The following is a 21,562-nucleotide window of genomic DNA, read 5'->3' as shown; positions in this document are numbered from 1 at the left end:
CTGTGGCTACTCACTTTATGGCTGAGCCTTCTGCTACAACACAAGCCAATGTGCCGCCTCCGTGCCAGCAGCCGAGCTGCTCAGATCCGGGTTCTCAGTGACTCGAGAGTCTCCGGACCCGGAGGTCGTGTGACCACACAAATGAAGGGGGGTATTTACACGGGATTTTATAGTTTGTGATGCCACCCATGGTATGTAGTAATTAGGAGTACCACCGCTGCAGTTGGGGAGTACTCGCGGGTGATGGAATGGGGCAGCCATGTATTAGAACCCTCCACGGGTAGGGGGAATGCCCCGGGATTCGGTGGGTTGCGGGGGGAATGCCGTTGGGTGCAAGGGGGGTCACTTTGGTACTCACTCAGTCCATCAAGCAGACACCGACAACTGGTAAAACAAGTCTCTGGACACCGCTGCCGCTGAGGGGAGCTAGTTCGGGTCCCGTCCCCAATGGTGCTGCCTGGTGATCCGTAACCTGCCTCCTGGCACTACGTTTACTTCTTTAGTGGTCCCGGTAGTGTGAAACTTGCCGGGTCCCGCTCCCCACTATGGCTAAGTATGGGAGCTTGCTCTCAGGGCTCATGCTTGGGATTTTCTGGACCATTTTGGATTGGAAAGTCCTATCCCCCTCGTTGCGCTAGTGCACTGATTTTGGAGCGGGTTGGAATGAATCATGAAGGCTCTGTTCTCTGCTCGTAAATTATCAGTTTGCCTGAAGCTACTCCCCGACCTAGGGTCTACGTACCCCGTCGTGCCTCGGTCCTGGACCGGTGATGGTGCAAGGTCACCGGCTGTCCTCCTCGACAGATCCGTGCCCTTTGCCACGATCCCCTGAGACCGGGGGTCCGACTCCTCTAGGCTCAGACCACCGTCTGCCACCTAGATTGTTTCCCAGGAGCCCTGCTCCTGACCTCCTCTCACTGTCACTACTCAAACTACCCTCTTTTTTGACATTCCTCACCTCCCCTCCCCAACCCTCCCAGGTGGGCGACTCTATTCCACTAAAGCTGTCCACTGGTGTGTTTGGTGGGTGTGGTGCAGGGTGTATCTAGGATTTGATTAGCTGATTTAGGCAACACCATATGGTTAGGGACCCAAAACCAAGAAGGCGCTGGATACTGCATGGGAGGGCAGATTGTGCAATACCCTGTGATGACCCGATAGTCCAGGGGCATCACACCACAATCTGTGACCACTCCCTCGATGAGCGAGTTTTCTGCTGCAACACCACCCACAATAAGTGACCACTCCCTCAATGGGCAAGGCTTCTGCTGCAACACCAGCCACAACCTGTGAACACCATCAATGGGGCAAGGCGCCTGTTGCAATACCAGCCACAACCTGTGACCACTGCCTCAATGGGGAGAGGCTTCAGATGTAACCCTAGCCATAATCTATGGCCACTCCCTCCATGGGTGAGGCTTCTGCTGCAACACAAGCAGCAACCTGTGACTACTCCATTCAGGTGCAGGGCTTCTGCTGTAACATCAGCTACAATCTGTGACCATTCCCTAAAGGGGCAGGTCTTCTGCTGCGACACCAGCCATACCCTGTGACCACTTACTCCATGTGCAGGGCTTCTGCTGCAATACCAGGTGTAAACTGTCACCACTCCCCCAGGGTTCATGGTTTAGTCTAGTTAAGCATTATGTTCAAGCTTTTGGACATTTAATTGTTGTTTGTTTTTTTTTATTTAATTTGCCCATTAAAATTTATATGGAGCAGTATATGCATTCTTCTTGCATATTTATTGTTTTAAAACACGCGTCTGGAATTTTCCATTTTTTTTAAACGTCAAACTACCCCATTAATGTAAGAGGCTCACTAAACTAAAAAAGAAGTATGTCCACCTGATAGGTGACGGCTCTGTTTTGTACCTAGTTGTTTAACTCCCTAGATACCATGTTAAAAAAAACTTAGAAAAGCCACAGCTAAAAAACCCCTCACACAGCTCTGATAGGCAGAGTTCACACGTCCAGTAACCATCCGTTAGAACGGATCCAGTATCAATCCAGTGGCAAAAAGTTTGTTGTGCTTTTTTTTTAAAAAAATAGATTTTTGCAGGATCTGGTTTTATAACATAGGTGTCTATGGAAAACAGATCCATTAAACAATTGCTATTTAGCCTCCATTTTTCTTGCATTTGTAAAGCATCCGTTTTTTTCTTGGATCAGTTTTAAATGGAAGATAAAAAGCAGTCAGTTAATAGATCTGTTTTTCCATAGACTTTGATGGATCAAGCATGAGAAATTCCAGGCCTGCCACTGACTGGGAGGGACCTTTGGAGTCTTGTTTTGAGAACATTCTGAGAACAAAGCTCCATAGGAATCGATGGGCCTTGTGGGACATTACACCATTAGATTACGTCAGAACTTCCAAGGTTTCTTTTTAATTAATAAATTGGTGAATGAGGGAGTGTGGGGACTGTTTATACCCCAGTTGGATTACGTCAGAACTTTGAGTATTTTTTTTTTTTCAAAGAAATTGTTTACCGAGGGAGTGTGGGGAATCTTTATTCAAATAAAAAAATTTTCTTGTGTTTTTTTTTTAATTCTATACTTGCCGTGTGTCTGATAGACGCATCTCCATTACTAACCCTTGGGTTTGATGCCAGCTGTCAATTCACAGCTGACATCAACCCCAAAAGTATTACCTGAATTGCATCACACCAGGGCTGTCGTGATAAGCCAGGCAAAGCACTAGAATTGGCACATCTAATGAATTTACCTCCTCTGAGGTGGCTGCAGGCTGCTATTTTTAGGTTGGGAGTAGAGTTGAGCGCGGTTCGTGGTTCGTGGTTCTCCAGTTCTAGGCTCAAGTGATTTTGGGGCCTGTTCTAGATCGAACTAGAACTCGAGCTTTTTTGCAAAAGCTCGATAGTTCTAGAAACGTTCGAGAACGGTTCTAGCAGCAAAAAACCAGCTAAATCCTAGCTTGGTTTCTGCTGTAATAGTGTAAGTCACTCTGTGAATCACACTATTATGACATTTCAGTGTATAGTGTGCGTGAACAGCGCCTTCAGATCACTGCTGTTTCTATAATGGCGATCGCCATTTTTTTTTTTTTTTCTTGTCTTCCTTCCCTAAGCGCGCGCGTCTTGTGGGGCGGGCCAGCATGTCAGCCAATCCTAGACACACACACAGCTAAGTGGACTTTGAGCCAGAGAAGCAACGGCATGTGTGATAGGATGTCCATGTCACATGTCCCTGCATTATAAAACCGGACATTTTCTTCCAGGACGCCATTATCTCTTCTGCGTCTTTGGTGTCAGACATCACTGTCGCAGCTCCGTCCTCCTGAGTCCTATCGCTGATACTGCTGTATGCACTCCATACACAGCGTTAGACAGCTTAGGGATAGCACTTTCTATCAGTCCTTTTAAGGGCTCAAACCGGCAGGGTCAGAGAGCCATAGGTGACAGGTCCTGCAAACAGCAACAGCGTCTGTGTAGCCAAGGTCAGGGATTTCCTCCCTGCATTTCACCATTAGGAGGGAATAGAAAGGCAGGCTTCCATTCCTCTACCCAGACCCCACAATCCTGGCACTGTACCCTCGTGTCCTCTGCACACTCATTATAACTAAGCCATTATACTAGCAAACACTCAGTGTACCTAGTGGCATCCTAAACGTGGCTATTGGACTTTGCTATAGTCCCACTAGTGCAAAGACATTTGCAGAGCACGTCTGCCTGCATTGCACACTCCAACTCTTTTTAACTAAGCCATTATACTAGCAAACAGTCAGTGTACCTAGTGGCATCCTAAACGTGGCTATTGGACTTTGCTATAGTCCCACTAGTGCAAAGACATTTGCAGAGCACGTCTGCCTGCATTGCACACTCAAACTTTTTTAAACTAAGCCATTATACTAGCAAACACTCAGTGTACCTAGTGGCATCCTAAACGTGGCTATTGTACTTTTGTCTATTCACACAATTGTAAACATATTTGCAGCACGTCTGCCTGCATTGCACACTCAAACTTTTTTAAACTCAGCCATTATACTAGCAAACACTCAGTGTACCTAGTGGCATCCTAAAAGGGGCTATTGTACTTTTGTCTATTCACACTATTGGAACGATATTTGCAGCACGTCTGCCTGCATTGCACACTCCAACTCATTATAACTAAGCCATTATACTAGCAAACAGTCAGTGTACCTAGTGGCATCCTAAACGTGGCTATTGTACTTTTGTCTATTCACACTATTGTAAACATATTTGCAGCACGTCTGCCTGCATTGCACACTCAAACTTTTTTAAACTCAGCCATTATACTAGCAAACACTCAGTGTACCTAGTGGCATCCTAAACGTGGCTATTGTACTTTTGTCTATTCACAGTATTGGAACGATATTTGCAGCACGTCTGCCTGCATTGCACACTCAAACTTTTTTAAACTCAGCCATTATACTAGCAAACACTCAAGGGAACCTAGTGGCATCCTAAACGTGGCTATTGTACTTTTGTCTATTCACAGTATTGGAACGATATTTGCAGCACGTCTGCCTGCATTGCACACTCAAACTTTTTTAAACTCAGCCATTATACTAGCAAACACTCAGTGTACCTAGTGGCATCCTAAACGTGGCTATTGTACTTTTGTCTATTCACACTATTGTAAACATATTTGCAGCACGTCTGCCTGCATTGCACACTCAAACTTTTTTAAACTCAGCCATTATACTAGCAAACACTCACTGTACCTAGTGGCATCCTAAACGTGGCTATTGGACTTTTGTCTATTCACACTACTGCAAATCTATGTGCAGCACGTCTGCATGACACCCTCCTGCTCTGTTTTTAATAAGCTATAATGATAGCACAAAATACTGCCATTTAGTGGCATCATAGAACTGGCTGTTGTATTCCATTAGTGCCCCACTGGTGCCAAGCTATTTATAGCACCTCTACATGACACCCTCATGCACATTTTGCTACGCTAATGTTATAGCAAACTCATGGAATTCATTGCTGCATTTCATAATTCGGAGGGATAGAAAGTGAGGCTTCCTTTAGCTTTTCCTTCTGTTCATAGACAGCATCTCCAAGAGCAATTTCCCCTCCACATCTAAGTGTGGAGAGTCAGCTAGTGCGCATGCGTGTGCCGATGTACCCCAGCTGCAGCATAATTACAGTGTTTCGCCTAGTGAGTATGCTCAGCCTGACTGTGTTATTCCTGACGCTAAGTCTTCTTTTCGGGATACAGCGCATGCTCCCACACTAAGTGTGAAAAGCCTCTTTGCACAGGTGCTTGCATTCCGTGCCGGGTCTAAGTCCTGTTTTTTGCCTAGACACCATGCTAAAGCTGATAGTCTTTTTTCAGAGACTGTATTTCATGCTACTGAGCATGCTCAGGCACTTACTGCATCAGAGACTAGGTCCGGTAATGAACTCTTTGGCCCTGCCCCTGATGTGGGGGTCCCATATAGACCACAGGGCATCAGGTGTCCTCCCAAATGGCTTGCAGAGGCCCACACCTATGACTTGTCACCGCATTATTGATGGTCAGACGATGACTGGTGAGGTGTTTGGGTCATGGCAGCCATGAGGTCATCATTGAAGTTGCGTTTCCAAATAGGACGCTAGTTATGCCACTCATGACGTGTCACTCTACTTTTGTCTCCAGGAGGTGCATTGTGGTTCACTCTGGTTTGGGGCGGACCCAGGTTATAAAAGGGGCTGGAGCCAACAAGGAGGTGCGCAGTCTTCTATTATGCTCCGAAAGAGCACACCTCCATGTGTTGAACCCATTGCGGCTTTAGGCCAGAGGTAGGCAGGGATAGGGTGGTGGATGCAGGCCACCACCACAGTTGGTAGCGCAGAACGGTTAAGACCAGCTCCTGTCCTACCAGTCCTGCTTGTGCAGCCCAGTGGCATTAACAGGCCTGCTGCTGCTGATGCGCCTGCTGTCCACAGGTGTGGCCCCTACGCACACGGTCAGCGTACTCAATGGCCCCTGTGTTGTTAACAGGGAGTTCCTGTGCTGGGTGGGCATGTGGACCCTGTGACGCTAACAGGGCTCACAGTCTCCAGATCCGAATGGCGTCTAACTCGGTTCAGGCTACTATTAGTTTCATAGCCACACAGCTCTGTATCCTCCACCAAACCTTCCAGTTGCCAACCTCTCCTTTTCCAACTGGGAGCACGGTGGACACTGACTGCTGATGGGGATATATACCTTTCTCTTTCTTTTCTTATTAATTTTCGTTATATAGCGGTCACAGATTATATACCACTTTATCCAAATCTGCCAGTCCCACTGTAACAGATGGTGTTTCTTCAGCAAATGTTACAGTTGCTTAACCACCAAATCCACGGACCAAAACTTTTTTCCCCTTTCCAACACACCTGTTCCCCTTTCCAGCAGCATCTGTCCTTTTTCAACTCATTTTGGGATATGACCAAAAGTGCAACTGTGCAGGGACACCGTACTCAACGCCATCTCAGCACAGCAGCCATCCCTCGGTCCCTCCGATGTGGACAAGTAAAAGACCATTTCCTCCTATCCATGACAAAGCGTTGAGATTCACTCTGTGCAGCACTGGTGTTTAGTGGAAAAGTAGATCTAAGATTGCGTACCACATTCTGCAGATACTCCTGTACACGTGCGTCCATTTCTATGGCAGGAATTAGTTCGCCAAATTTTGTCTTGTACCGGGGATCTAACAGTGTGGCAACCCAGTATTCAGGATTACTTCAAATTCATACAATCCGAGGGTCATGTAGGTAGTGCAGCAAGAAGGCGCTCATGTGTCTTGTGCATCCAGGAGGACCAAGTCCTTGGTGTGTTGGTGGCAGAGAGGTGAGAATCGTGCATCCTTCCTCTGCCCTCTCCCCCCAACCTCGCACAACCGAAATGTGAGCAAGCTCTCACTCATCTGCTGAGTCTTCCATGCCCATCGCCAGTTCGTCCTCCATTTCTTCATGGGCTCCTGCACTTTCATCAACACTTTTTGCTGATACTATGCGCCCTTGTTAATCCCTCTCCCTCACCATGACGGCCGCCTAGGTGCCGCTGACCATCTGGACCTTGTAGATCTTGTTATCCCTTCCGCATATGACTCCTCCTGTACTTCCTCCCCTTCCTCTTGTCCCAACACCTGACTCCGAATAATAATTACAGTGTGCTCCATCATGTAGATGACCAGAATTGTCACGCTGAGAATGACATTGCCAGTGCTAAACATCTTCGTCGACATTTGTGAACTGTGTAGCAGGGTGCATAGGTCCTTGATCTGACACCACTCCAGCAGCGTGATCTGCACCACCTCTTGATCAAGTTATCCCCGGATATATGTCATACCGTATTTCAGCAGGGCTCTGCGGTGCTGCCACACACGCTGCAACATGTGCAGATTCCAATTCCTGCGTGTCGGAACATCGCATTTCCGGCGTTTAACTGCCAGACCCTAAGACTTCCGGAGTGATGAAAGTTGTTGAGCTGCTGTGTGCGCACGATGGAAGTGAGCACCTAGCGAGCGTGCCCGCTGCACAAGACCATGTAGGCCGTGATGGTGTTTTAAAAATTGCTGGAGAATTCGGTTCAACACGTGAGCCATACAAGGCACGTGTGTCACATTGCCCTGAGGATGGCCCGCAGCCAGGTTTGCATCATTGCCGCACACGGCTGTTAAGTCACCAACGGAGTCCGCTCCGTCAATTTGTACTCCGGTCGCCAGGTGACAACGTGTTCCTTTCATGAATAGTGCTGATGATGGGAGAGTAGTCGATGCCAGCGGCGCAGGTGGACGCAGGTTATGCTCACCCACTGGGCTGCATTACCTTGACAGATGCAGAATCTCTGGCTGAATGTAGCTGGTGGGTATCTCACAGATGAAATACCATCATTCAGCTACAACCAATGGGAAGACACCACACCCTTTTTTATGCCCATCCTGTCTGCAGACCACTGCCAGACATAGCTATGAACCTCTGGTTAATTTTACCCCAGTTCAGTTTTATGATTTTGTGTGCTTGTTACCTGACTACTTTTCCTGCTTGCTGTTTATGTACCTTGTTGGCCGATCCGCATTTCACCTCTGCTTGTTTTCTGATTAAGTCCTGGCCGTCCCATTGTGTTCCTGTTCCTCAATTAATGTTTTGACCCTGCCTGACTACTATTCTCTGGAATAGCGGTGTGACTCACATTTCCCATACATTTCAAAGTAAAACTTTGACCGCCTGATGGCATTGAGCTCTGCTGCCAGCATAGTAAGGAGGTGTGTGGTAGTCCTTGTGCGCAGTTGCAAGGAAGGGTGGCCTGACCACACAGGGTTTGCGCCAAGGTGGAGGACCCACACGAGGTTGAAGAGGCAGAAGCAGTGTATTAACTTCTACATACAGAAGAAGGATTGAAACAACTCGTGGGGACGGCAAGACTTGTACAGCAGACCCTTCTCCATCTCTCACCATAGTTTGCCAGTGCCCAGTCAGTGACATGTAATGACCCTGTCTATGCTTACTGGTCCAAGTATCTGTGTTGAAATGCACCCTGTCGCACACAGATTTTCTCAAGGAAGTGGTGATGTTGTGTGCGACATGCTGGTGTAGCGCGGGCATGCTTTTCTTGGAGAAGCAGTGGTGATTGGGCATCTGGTACTGGGGCACAGCGACAGACATAAGGTCTGTAAAATCCTGTGTGTCCACTAGGCGTAAAGGCAGCATTTCGGTAGCCAACAGCTCACAGAGGGATAGAGTCAACCACTTAGCTTTGTCATGGGTCGCAGTAAGTGGCCTTTTATTTGACCACATCTGAGGGACAGAGATCTGGCTGCTGTCTGTAGACGGTGTTGAGTAGGGTGTCCCTGGAAAAATGCAGGTTTGTGAGGAAAGTGCAGGCGGAGACATGATGTTGCCTTCATCTTGCCTTCAGATCTGTTCATCTTGTATCATTTTTAAAAAACACAGCAAGCAAGGGTTACTCCAAGCGGAGTCTACCTTTTTTCCAAAAATTGGGCACACAGACACCCCATCAGTGGCAGCACTTGTGCCCTAGTTGCAAACAGGATGTTTTGATTTCCATCAAGCACATTCAAAAATACGCCATAATTAACCGTCCCCAGCATGACACCGGGGTAGGTAGATAAAGTCTTTGCTGAACCATGACTTGGTCATCTTGGCTCCTTTTAAAAACAATGTAAGCAAGGGTTACTCAAAGCGGAGCCTCCCTTTTTTCCAAAAATTGTGCCCCACACACACCCACCCATTCAGGGGCAGCAGTTGTGCCATAGTTGTACACTTCACAGCTAGATTTGCATCAAGCACATTCCAAATCCACAAGCATTTACTCTCCCCAGGATGACACAGGGGTTGTAAATTCCTTCTGGATCCATGACTTGTTCATTTTGATGAACGTCAGTCTGTCCACATTGTCACTGGACAGACGCGTGCGCTTATCTGTCAGCACACACCCAGCAGCACTGAAGACACGTTCAGAGACAACGCTGGCAGCTGTACACGACAAAATCTCCAAGGCGTAACTGGATAGCTCTGGCCATTTTTCTAGATTTGAAGCCCAAAATGAGCAAGGCTCTATTTGCAAAGTCATGGCATCGATGTTCATTTGTAGATACTCCTGTATCATCCTCTCCAGCCGTTGACTATGTGTCAGACTTGTTGTCTCTGGTGGCCTTGCAAAGGAGGGTCTAAAAAAATTATGAAAAGATTCCATTAAATTGCTGTTACCAGCACCAGATACGGTCCTACTGGTACGTGTAGACTGTTGAAGATGACGAGACCGTCCCATGTTTGTCAAGTTACAACTGGGAGATTCCCTCCCTGCACCTGCACGGTTGTTTGGTGGAAAAGCGGATCTAAGATCGAGTAACAGCTTCTGCTGATACTCCTGCATAAGTGCGTCCCTTTCTATGGCTGGAATTATGTCACAAAATTTGGACTTGTACCGGGGATCTAATAGTGTGGCAAGCCAGTAGTCATCATCACTTCTAATTTTGACAATACGAGGGTCATGTTGGAGGTAGTGCAACAAGAAGGCACTCATGTGTCTTGCGCAGCCATGCGGACCAAGTCCACGCTGTGTTTGTGGCATAGAGGTGCTAACCGTTCTTTCTTCCTCTGACATCTCCCCCCAACCTCTTTCAACTGAAATTTGACCAAGGTCCCCCTCATCTGCTGAGTCTTCCATGTCCATGGACAGTTCGTCCTCCATATCTTCATGTCCTCCTGCACCTTCATCAACATCTCGCCTGCTACCATGCGCCCTTGTTGATCCCTGTCCCCCATGGTCCCATGCCTGCCGCGTTGGTGATGATGAACGTCTGGACCTTGGTGATGTTGTTGTGTCTTGCGCATATGAATCCTCCTGTAGTTCCTCCCCTTCCTGTTGTCCCACCCCCTGACTCCGAATAGTGTTTAGCGTGTGCTCCAGCATGTAAATGACTGGAATCGTCATGCTGATAATGGCATTGTCAGCGCTAAACATATTCGTCGCCATGTCGAAACTGTGCAGAAGGGTGCCTAGGTCCTTGATCTGAGACCACTCCATCAGGGTGATCTGCCCCACCTCTGCATCTCGTTGGCCCAGGCTATACGTCATGACGTATTGCACCAGGGCTCTGCGGTGCTGCCACAGTCGCTGTAACATGTGGAGAGTTGAATTCCAGCGTGTCGCCACATCGCATTTCAGGCGATGAACCGGCAGGCCGAAAGACTTCTGGAGCGATGCAAGTCGCTCAGCTGCGGCGCTTGAACGGCGGAAGTGAGCAGACAGTTTTCGTGCCCTGTTCAGAAGGCCATCTAGGCCGGGATAGTGTGTTAAAAATTGCTGGACGACAAGGTTCAACACGTGAGCCATACAAGGTACGTGTGTCACCTTGCCCAGGCGAAGGGCCGCACCCAGGTTTGCAGCATTGTCGCACACGGCCTTACCAGGCTGCAGGTTGAGTGGAGACAACCATTTATTAAACTCGGACCGCAGAGCTGACCACAACTCCTCAGCTGTGTGACTCTTATTCCCAAGACATGTCAAGCTAAAGACCGCCTGATGCCGTTGCGCTCTGCTGCCAGCATAGTAATGAGGGGTGCGTGATTCCTTCTGCGCAGTGAGAACGCTGGTGGCCTGACCAGGCAGGCTTGGGGCGGAGGTGGAGGACCCAGATGAGGTGGAGGATGCAGAAGCAGTGGCGGAACTTGGACAGACAGAGGATTGACACACAAGTCGTGGGGACGGCAAGACTTGTGCAGCAGACCCTTCACCATCAATCACCATAGTTACCCAGTGGCCAGTCAGCGACATGTAACGTCCCTGTCCATGCTTACTGGTCCAAGTATCTGTGGTGAAATGCACCCGTTCACACACAGAGTTTCTCAAGGAAGCGGTGATGTTGTGTGTGACATGCTGGTGTAGCGCGGGCACACCTTTCTTAGAGAAGTAGTGGCAACTAGGCATCTGGTACTGGGGCACAGCGACAGACATAAGGTCTCTAAAATCCGGTGTGTCCACTAGGCGGAAAGGCAGCATTTCGGTAGCCAACAGCTTACAGAGGGATAGAGTCAACCTCTTAGCTTTGTCATGGGTCGCAGGAAGTGGCCTTTTATTTGACCACATCTGAGGGACAGAGATCTGGCTGCTGTGTGTAGACGGTGTTGAGTAGGGTGTCCCTTGAAAAATGCAGGTTTGTGAGGAAAGTGCAGGCGGAGACATGATGTTGCCTTCATCCAACGTTGGTGCTATCGATGTTTGAGAGAGCTGTACACAATCACTTGTTTCCCCTTCCAAACCAACTGACGACCTACCAAGCAAACTGCCTGTTGCGGTTACAGTGGTGGAAGTTGTGGGTGGAAAAACAGGTGTGACAGCTGTCCCCACAGTCCTAGAAGATGACGAGCGCGCGGATGCACTGGAAGGGGCAGGCGGTGGATGGTTGGCTCCGCTAGGCCGCATTGCAGCACGGTGAGCTTCCCACCATGCCATATGATATTTATTCATGTGACGATTCATGGAAGAAGTTGTCAAACTGCTGAGGTTTTGACCTCTAGTAAGATAACCATGCCAAATGTTACAGATCACATAATTTGGGCGATCTTTTTTTATGTCAAAAAAGGACCAGGCTAGGCAAGGCTTAGAGGCCATGCGACCTGTTGATCCACCCCGAATAATGCTCAGAGGCAGAGTGGTGGCTGAGGATGCAGTTGTAGACGTGCTACCAGTGCTCCGACTGTGTCCAGGAAGGCGCAAGGTTACTTCGACGTCGGTTGCATCCTCCTCCACCGCCTCTGTTGACCTCCTCGAGTGTCTGACTGTGGGTTGACAGTAGGTGGGATCTAGAACTTCATCATCAATTGTTGTGTTTGCACTCCCCTCCCCCTCAGACCGAGCCTCTTCTTGCCCTGACCGAATATTTAAGTTGTCATCCCAATCGGGTATCTGCGTCTCATCTTCATCAGTATGTTCCTCATTGTCTATAACCACAGTTGTTGTAAAGGCAGCATTTTGGTAGCCAACAGTTTGCAGATGATGAAAGCCAACCTCCAAGCCATGTCATGCCCTTCTAAAAGCATGTAAAACACAGCGAGGGGACTCCAACCACAGTCTCCCTCGTTTCCACTAACTGGGCCACACACACCCCACTTGACTGGCATCGGTTGAGCCCCCTTTTGAAAAAGAAAAAGATGCTTTGCATGAAGCACTCTCAAAAATACGCGTGCCTTTCCCGTCCCCTGGCTGACCCAGGGGAAGAAAAGTCCTCTGAGAGCCATGACTTGTTCATCTTGGTTCTTTTAGAGACACAGTGAGGGGACTCCAACCACAGTCTCCCTCGTTTCCACTAAATGGGCCACACACACCCCTCTTGACTGACATCAGTTGATGCCCCTTTTCAAAATGAAAAAGATGCTTTGCATGAAGCACTCTCAAAAATACGCGTGCCTTTCCCGTCCCCTGGCTGACCCAGGGGAAGAAAAGTCCTCTGAGAGCCATGACTTGTTCATCTTGGTTCTTTTAGAGACACAGCGAGGGGACTCCAACCACAGTCTCCCTCGTTTCCACTAAGTGGGCCACACACACCCCACTTGACTGGCATCGGTTGAGCCCCCTTTTGAAAAAGAAAAAGATGCTTTGCATGAAGCACTCTCAAAAATACGCGTGCCTTTCCCGTCCCCTGGCTGACCCAGGGGAAGAAAAGTCCTCTGAGAGCCATGACTTGTTCATCTTGGTTCTTTTAGAGACACAGCGAGGGGACTCCAACCACAGTCTCCCTCGTTTCCACTAACTGGGCCACACACACCCCACTTGACTGGCATCGGTTGAGCCCCCTTTTGAAAAAGAAAAAGATGCTTTGCATGAAGCACTCTCAAAAATACGCGTGCCTTTCCCGTCCCCTGGCTGACCCAGGGGAAGAAAAGTCCTCTGAGAGCCATGACTTGTTCATCTTGGTTCTTTTAGAGACACAGCGAGGGGACTCCAACCACAGTCTCCCTCGTTTCCACTAACTGGGCCACACACACCCCACTTGACTGGCATCGGTTGAGCCCCCTTTTGAAAAAGAAAAAGATGCTTTGCATGAAGCACTCTCAAAAATACGCGTGCCTTTCCCGTCCCCTGGCTGACCCAGGGGAAGAAAAGTCCTCTGAGAGCCATGACTTGTTCATCTTGGTTCTTTTAGAGACACAGCGAGGGGACTCCAACCACAGTCTCCCTCGTTTCCACTAAATGGGCCACACACACCCCTCTTGAATGACATCAGTTGATGCCCCTTTTCAAAATGAAAAAGATGCTTTGCATGAAGCACTCTCAAAAATACGCGTGCCTTTCCCGTCCCCTGGCTGACCCAGGGGAAGAAAAGTCCTCTGAGAGCCATGTCCACATTGTCAGTGGACAGACATGTGTGCTTATCTGCCAGCAGACCCCCAGCAGCACTGAAGACAGGTTCCGAGAGAACGCTGGCTGCAGGACACGACAAGATCCCCAAGGCGTACGTGGCGAGCTCAGGCAATTTATCAAGATTGGAAGCCTAAAATGAGCAGGGCTCAAGTTGCACAATAATGGAATCGATGTTTCCTTGCATATACTCATATATCTGTGTGTCCTCCTCTTTTTCCTTGTCCAGCTCTTTTGTTTTCACATGAGTATATGTCCTTGTCACTTTCCCATGTGTTGTGAGTTGTTTGTCACCTTTTCGACACCTTTGAGGGTGTTTTCTAGGTGTTTTTCTGTGTTTGTGATTGCCTGCCATTGTTTCCTATTGGCTCGAGTTCGGTTCGTCGAACGTTCGACGAGCCGAACTCGAACGGGACCTCCGTTCGGCGAACCGACCTCGAGCCGAACCGGGACCGGTTCGCTCATCTCTAGTTGGGAGGGTCCAAAATAACCATGGTTCTTCCCTGCCAGATAATACCAGCCCCCAGCTGTCTAATTTACCTATGCTGGTTATCAAAAACAGCGGGAACCCTGCATCATTTTTTAAATTATTTATTTAAATCATTTAAAAAACAACATTGTATCCCTTCTATTTTTGATAACCAACCAAAGTAAAAGCAGACAGCTGATGGTTGCAGTCTGCTTTACCTGTGTTGGTTATCAAAAGTAGGCTGGACCCACATCATTTTTTTTAATTTATTTCCTATCCACATTTGTCTGCAGTGCAATTGTCCTGCTCTTATCCCAATTTTGATTCTTTTTGCAGCCCCCTAGACCTTACTACGAGCATTTTACAGTCATTTTACAACACAGAAGTTTGGGTCTCCATTGAGTCATATGGGATTTGGGGTCTAAGATCAAGTTTGGGTCAAGTCCGGGTGCTGAATTGAACTTTTAACTAAAGTGCGAACCCAATATTTCATGGGTCCACTCATCCCTACTCACTAACACAAATTGAAACAAATTTTTGAATAATTTTTGAGAGAAAAAGGCCTTTTGTTTACATAGAAAAAGTCTTAGATCTTTGAATTCAGCTCATGAAAAATGGGAGCAAAAACCAGTGTTGTGATTATATTGTTGTTCAGTTTAGTTATATACAGCTCCACTAGACTTCACATTATGTTCACAGCTTTCGTGGATGGAATTGAATAATGTACGGTGAGGGGAACTACATATATGGTTATATAGCTATGTACAGTCTTGGCCGAAAGTGTTGCCAAACTTGAAATTGTTCTAGAAAATTATTGCAATTACTTGTTTTGTCACACACGTTTATTTCCTTTGTGTGCATTAGAACAACACAAAAAAAACAGAGGAAAATAAAGTCAAATTTGACAAAATTTCAAACAAAACCCCAAAAATGGGCTGGACAAAATTGTTGGCACCCTCAGCTTAATATTTGGTTGGAGACCCTTTTGAATAAATAACTGCAATCAATCACTTCCTATAACCACCAACAAGCATCTTACACCTCTCACTTGGAATTTTGGACTCTTCTTTTGCAAACTGCTCCAGGTCTCTCATATTTGAAGGTACCTTATCCCAACAGCAATTTTAAGACCTCTCCCAAGGTTTTCAATGGGACTTAGATTTAGACTCAGTGCTGCCTCTTCAGAAATCCAGCGCTTTGATTCCATCCATTTCTGGGGGCTTCTTGAAGAATGTTTGGTTTCATTGTCTTACTGGATGACCCATAAACTAAGATGCAAACCCAGCTTTCTGACACTGAGCACTATCTTGCCACCCACAATCTTTTGGTAATCTTCAGATTTCATGATACCTTGCACACAGTCAAGGCCCCCAGTGGCAGAGGCAGTAAAACAACTCCAAAACATATTTGAGCCTCCACCATGTGTGACTGTAGGTGCTGTGTTCTTTTCTTTATAGACCTCATACTGATTTCGGTAAACAGTAGAATGATGTGCTTTACCAAGAAGCTCTATCTTGGTCTCATCTGTCCACAAGACACTTTCCTAGAAGGATTTTGGTTTACATATATTTTGGCAAACTGCTTTCTAACTTTTTTATTTCTTTGTCAGCAGTGGGGTCCTCCTGGGTCTCCTCCATAGCATTTAATTTCATTCAAATGTGGACAAATAGTTCTCGCTAACAGTGATACCCCCTGAGCCTGCAGGACAGCTTGCATTTGTTTGGAGCTTGATTGGGGCTTAACCACCATCCAAACTATCCTGCGTTGCAACCTTTCAGCAATTTTTTCTGCCGTCCACATCCAGGAAGAATAGGTGCTGTGCCATGGGTTGTAAACTTCTTGATTATGTTGTGGACAAAGGAACATCAAGATCTCTGGAGATGGATTTTTAACCTTGAGAATTTTGGTTCTCAAGTCCTCAGACAATTATCTTCTCCTCTTACTGTTCTCTATGCTTACTGTGGCACACACAAACACACAATGCAAATATTGAGTCAACCTCTCCCCTTTTTTCTGGTTTCAGGTGTGATTTGCATATTACCCACACCTGTTACTTGCCACAGTTGAGTTTGAACACGTATCATATGCTTGAAACAAAGTTGTTTACCCACAAATTTAGAAAATGGTGCCAACAATTTTTTTCAGACCATTTTTGGAGGTTTGTGCGAAATTATGTCCAATATGCCTTTTTTCTCATTTGTTTTGTGTTTTACCAATACACACTTAGGAAATAAACAAGCATATAACAAAACGTGTAATTTCAATAATTCTATGGGTTAAATACTTTATTTTCTGGAACAATTTCAAGGGTGTCTTCACTTTCGGCCATGACCATATACACTATTTAGTGTATGGATTCCACACACCATGTAGTATACTGTATATTCACATAACACTATATTAATTACAGACTGTTCCATTAATTTGTAACTGTGTACTTTTGCCTATTTTCATCATCCGTGAAAAGAGAGATGGCAGGAGGGAGTTGAAGGACTAGAACAATCACTGAGGCATTATAGTGCAGAGAGCCAGAGGAGCAGCAGCGCTGGAGGAATAGTGAAGGTGTATGAGGTGTGAAGGACACAGGGTGAGTGGTGAGCGAGGGAAAGAAGCCCATGCTTACTCCTGATTGTCCAGCTCCTCCTGTCTTGCGCGTCCTTCCCCTGATTCACCACTGTGGCTGGGCTGGCGGCAAGTAGTGTACATTGCGCATGCACAGTAGCAAACTGCACTGAGGACGTCAAGAAAAAGTACCTGTTTTTTTGCCGACTGTACAAGAATTTATAGACAGTTGGCAACCCAGCATACATTCTGATTTCCTCACTAACACATACCACCAGCCATCGATAAATTCTAGGCTCAACCACACACACATAGATAGATAGATGGATAGATAGACACACTTGCTGCAGACTTAAGGTACTGTCACACTTAGCGACGCTCCAGCGATCCGACCTGGCAGGGATCGCTGGAGCGTCGTTACATGGTCGCTGGTGAGCTGTCAATCAGGCAGATCTCCACAGCGATCAGAGATCAGCCACCAGCGACCTGTGTAACGACGCTGTGCTTGGTAACCATAGTACACATCGGGTTACTAAGCAAAGCGCTTTGTTTATAGTTACCCGATGTGTACCTTGGCTACGTGTGCAGGGAGCAGGGAGCCGGCTTCTAGAAGCTGCGGACGCTGGTAACCAATGTAAATATCAGGTAACCAAGCAAAGTGCTTTGCTTTGTTACCCAATGTGTACCTTGGTTACCAGTCTCCGCAGAATACGGCTCCCTGTTCCCTGCACATTCAGATCGTTGCTCTCTCGCTGTCATACACAGCAATGAATGCTTCACAGTGGGAGAGCAACGAGCAAAAAATAGTCCAGGACATTCAGCAACGACCGGCGACCTCACAGCAGTGGCCAGGTCGTTACTGGATGTCACAAAAACCGTGACTCAGCAGCCATGTCGCTAGCGATGTCGCTTAGTGAGACTTGGCCTTTAGGCAGCATTATTAAGCTATATGTTAGGATATATATAACATATGCACTTTACTGCCTATATGCACGTTACATAAGAATTACAGCTGTTCTGTGATTATTTGCATTCTACTGTTCACATATTTGTATGGCCTTGAGGGCTCTCACAGCATACTGTTTTCAATAGGCACATTTATTTATCGATATTTAGCTTCTATGCCCTGACACCTATTCACTCTATGTGATAGGTGTCAGTTAATACCTGTTTTAGTGTCTATCAACATGAACATATGATTCACTTAGGCTGCTTTCACACATCCGGTTTTTCCTGTGCGGCACAATCTGGCTCTTTGCAGAAAAACTGCAACCGTTTTTTTTTTGCTGCCGGTTGCGTATTTTTTGCATAGACTTACATTAGTGCCATATTGTGCCGCATGGGCTTGCGTTCGGTCCGGTTTTTGGCACATGTTGAAGATTTAGCTGTTTTTTTGTCCGGCAAAAAAAAACCGCATCGCGCCGCATCTGGCCGATGCGGCGAGATTTGCAATGCATGCCTATGGACGCCGCATGCGGCATCCTGTGGCAAACACCGCATCTGGCCGCCGCATGCGTTTTTTTCCACTGCGCATGCTCAGTAGCCTGCCGCAAGCGTCAAAAACCGGACGGGCCGCATGTAAAAAACTTATGCAAAGGATGCGGTATTGTCGCCGCATCCGTTGCATAGGTTTTAGAGCCGGATTGGCCGGCTCTGCTAAAACTGGAGGTGTGAAAGCAGCCTTAGTGTGAGACTTTTTGGTCTGTTTGCCTGTCTAGTCTTTGTGTGTGTGTTTTGTACACTCAATTTTTTAACTTTTTTCTAATAAAAGGTATATTTTAAGTTTTATGCGTAATTGCTCCTGCATTCTGTTTTTGCGAATGGTCTATGACATATGGAGGTAGCATACAATAGAGAATCAATATGCAAATCTGGAAGTTTTTCAGTTTGAAGACACTGGGGCTGTTGCATACATTATATGGGAGACACTGAGACTGCTGTATTTACATCACATAGGAGACATTTAGCCTTGTACATACATTACATAGGAGACATCATGACTGCTGCGTATACATCCCATAGTAGACACTGGGGCAAGGGCTACATCATATAGCATACACTAGAGCTTATGCATACATTATACGGTAGATAGTGTAGCAGGTGTATATATATATATATATATATGTATCGGCGGATCCGTCGCGGATTGGAAAAGAAGTCCGGATCCGATCCGGACCCATGTATGTGAATGGGGAGCGGATCCGGGACGAGAGAGAGAGAGGAAGAGAGAGAGACAGAGAGAGAGAAAAAAAAACATCCCGGATCGTGCAGACAGATTCCCGCGTCCGGTTCGGACCCGGATCGGACGCTGAAACCGCGCGGATCCAAATTTTTACAGTTCGGGTCCGCTCAACACTATTTAGGAGTTCTTTAGTTTGGCAAGAATGCCTAATAAATCTCTCTTTATATGTTTACAGTCATTTTCTAGTTTGCAGACTGGTACATAATGCTGATAGCTTTACGGCTGATAATGTACTTTTTCTTACCGTTGTGTTGGTATTATACTTTTTCTTACCATTGTGTAGGTATTATACTTTTTCTTACCATTGTGTAGGTATGATACTTTTTCTTACCATTGTGTAGGTATGATACTTTTTCTTACCATTGTGTAGGTATTATACTTTTTCTTACCATTGTGTAGGTATTATACTTTTTCTTACCATTGTGTTGGTATTATACTTTTTCTTACCATTGTGTTGGTATTATACTTTTTCTTACCATTGTGTAGGTATGATACTTTTTCTTACCATTGTGTAGGTATTATACTTTTTCTTACCATTGTGTAGGTATGATACTTTTTCTTACCATTGTGTAGGTATTATACTTTTTCTTACCATTGTGTAGGTATGATACTTTTTCTTACCATTGTGTAGGTATGATACTTTTTCTTACCATTGTGTAGGTATGATACTTTTTCTTACCATTGTGTAGGTATGATACTTTTTCTTACCATTGTGTAGGTATTATACTTTTTCTTACCATTGTGTAGGTATGATACTTTTTCTTACCTTTGAGTTGGTATTATACTTTTTCTTACCATTGTGTAGGTATTATACTTTTTCTTACCATTGTGTAGGTATGATACTTTTTCTTACCATTGTGTAGGTATTATACTTTTTCTTACCGTTGTGTAGGTATTATACTTTTTCTTACCGTTGTGTAGGTATTATACTTTTTCTTACCGTTGTGTAGGTATGATACTTTTTCTTACCGTTGTGTTGGTATTGTACTTTTTCTTACCATTGTGTAGGTATGATACTTTTTCTTACCATTGTGTAGGTATGATACTTTTTCTTACCATTGTGTAGGTATGATACTTTTTCTTACCATTGTGTAGGTATGATACTTTTTCTTACCATTGTGTAGGTATGATACTTTTTCTTAAAATTGTGTAGGTATGATACTTTTTCTTACCATTGTGTAGGTATTATACTTTTTCTTACCATTGTGTAGGTATTATACTTTTTCTTACCATTGTGTAGGTATTATACTTTTTCTTACCGTTGTGTAGGTATGATACTTTTTCTTACCGTTGTGTTGGTATTGTACTTTTTCTTACCATTGTGTTGGTATTGTACTTTTTCTTACCATTGTGTAGGTATGATACTTTTTCTTACCATTGTGTAGGTATGATACTTTTTCTTACCATTGTGTAGGTATGATACTTTTTCTTACCATTGTGTAGGTATGATACTTTTTCTTACCATTGTGTAGGTATGATACTTTTTCTTACCATTGTGTAGGTATGATACTTTTTCTTACCATTGTGTAGGTATGATACTTTTTCTTACCATTGTGTAGGTATGATACTTTTTCTTACCATTGTGTAGGTATGATACTTTTTCTTACCATTGTGTAGGTATGATACTTTTTCTTACCATTGTGTAGGTATGATACTTTTTCTTACCATTGTGTAGGTATGATACTTTTTCTTACCTTTGAGTTGGTATTATACTTTTTCTTACCATTGTGTAGGTATTATACTTTTTCCTACCATTGTGTAGGTATGATACTTTTTCTTACCATTGTGTAGGTATGATACTTTTTCTTAAAATTGTGTAGGTATTATACTTTTTCTTACCATTGTGTAGGTATGATACTTTTTCTTACCATTGTGTAGGTATGATACTTTTTCTTACCATTGTGTAGGTATGATACTTTTTCTTACCATTGTGTAGGTATGATACTTTTTCTTACCTTTGAGTTGGTATTATACTTTTTCTTACCATTGTGTAGGTATTATACTTTTTCCTACCATTGTGTAGGTATGATACTTTTTCTTACCATTGTGTAGGTATGATACTTTTTCTTACCATTGTGTAGGTATGATACTTTTTCTTACCATTGTGTAGGTATGATACTTTTTCTTACCTTTGTGTTGGTATGATACTTTTTCTTACCATTGTATTGGTATTATACTTTTTCTTACCATTGTATTGGTATTATACTTTTTCTTACCATTGTGTAGGTATTATACTTTTTCTTACCATTGTGTAGGTATTATACTTTTTCTTACCATTGTGTAGGTATTATACTTTTTCTTACCATTGTGTAGGTATTATACTTTTTCTTACCATTGTGTTGGTATTATACTTTTTCTTACCATTGTGTTGGTATTATACTTTTTCTTACCATTGTATTGGTATTATACTTTTTCTTACCATTGTGTAGTTATTATACTTTTTCTTACCATTGT

The 21,562-nt window shown here is 45.2% G+C and overlaps 1 protein-coding gene across 1 annotated transcript in view; it reads left to right on the top strand.

Moving 5' to 3' along the window:
- The window catches only part of LOC142302109 (factor XIIa inhibitor-like), a 61,231-nt gene that overhangs the window by 21,330 nt on the left and 18,339 nt on the right, over positions 1-21,562 (top strand). The window lies entirely within an intron of this gene.

The sequence above is a fragment of the Anomaloglossus baeobatrachus genome, chromosome 1, assembly GCF_048569485.1.
Source record: "Anomaloglossus baeobatrachus isolate aAnoBae1 chromosome 1, aAnoBae1.hap1, whole genome shotgun sequence".
Classification (NCBI taxonomy): Eukaryota; Metazoa; Chordata; class Amphibia; order Anura; family Aromobatidae; genus Anomaloglossus; species Anomaloglossus baeobatrachus.
This window is presented reverse-complemented; position numbering and strand designations above follow the sequence as displayed.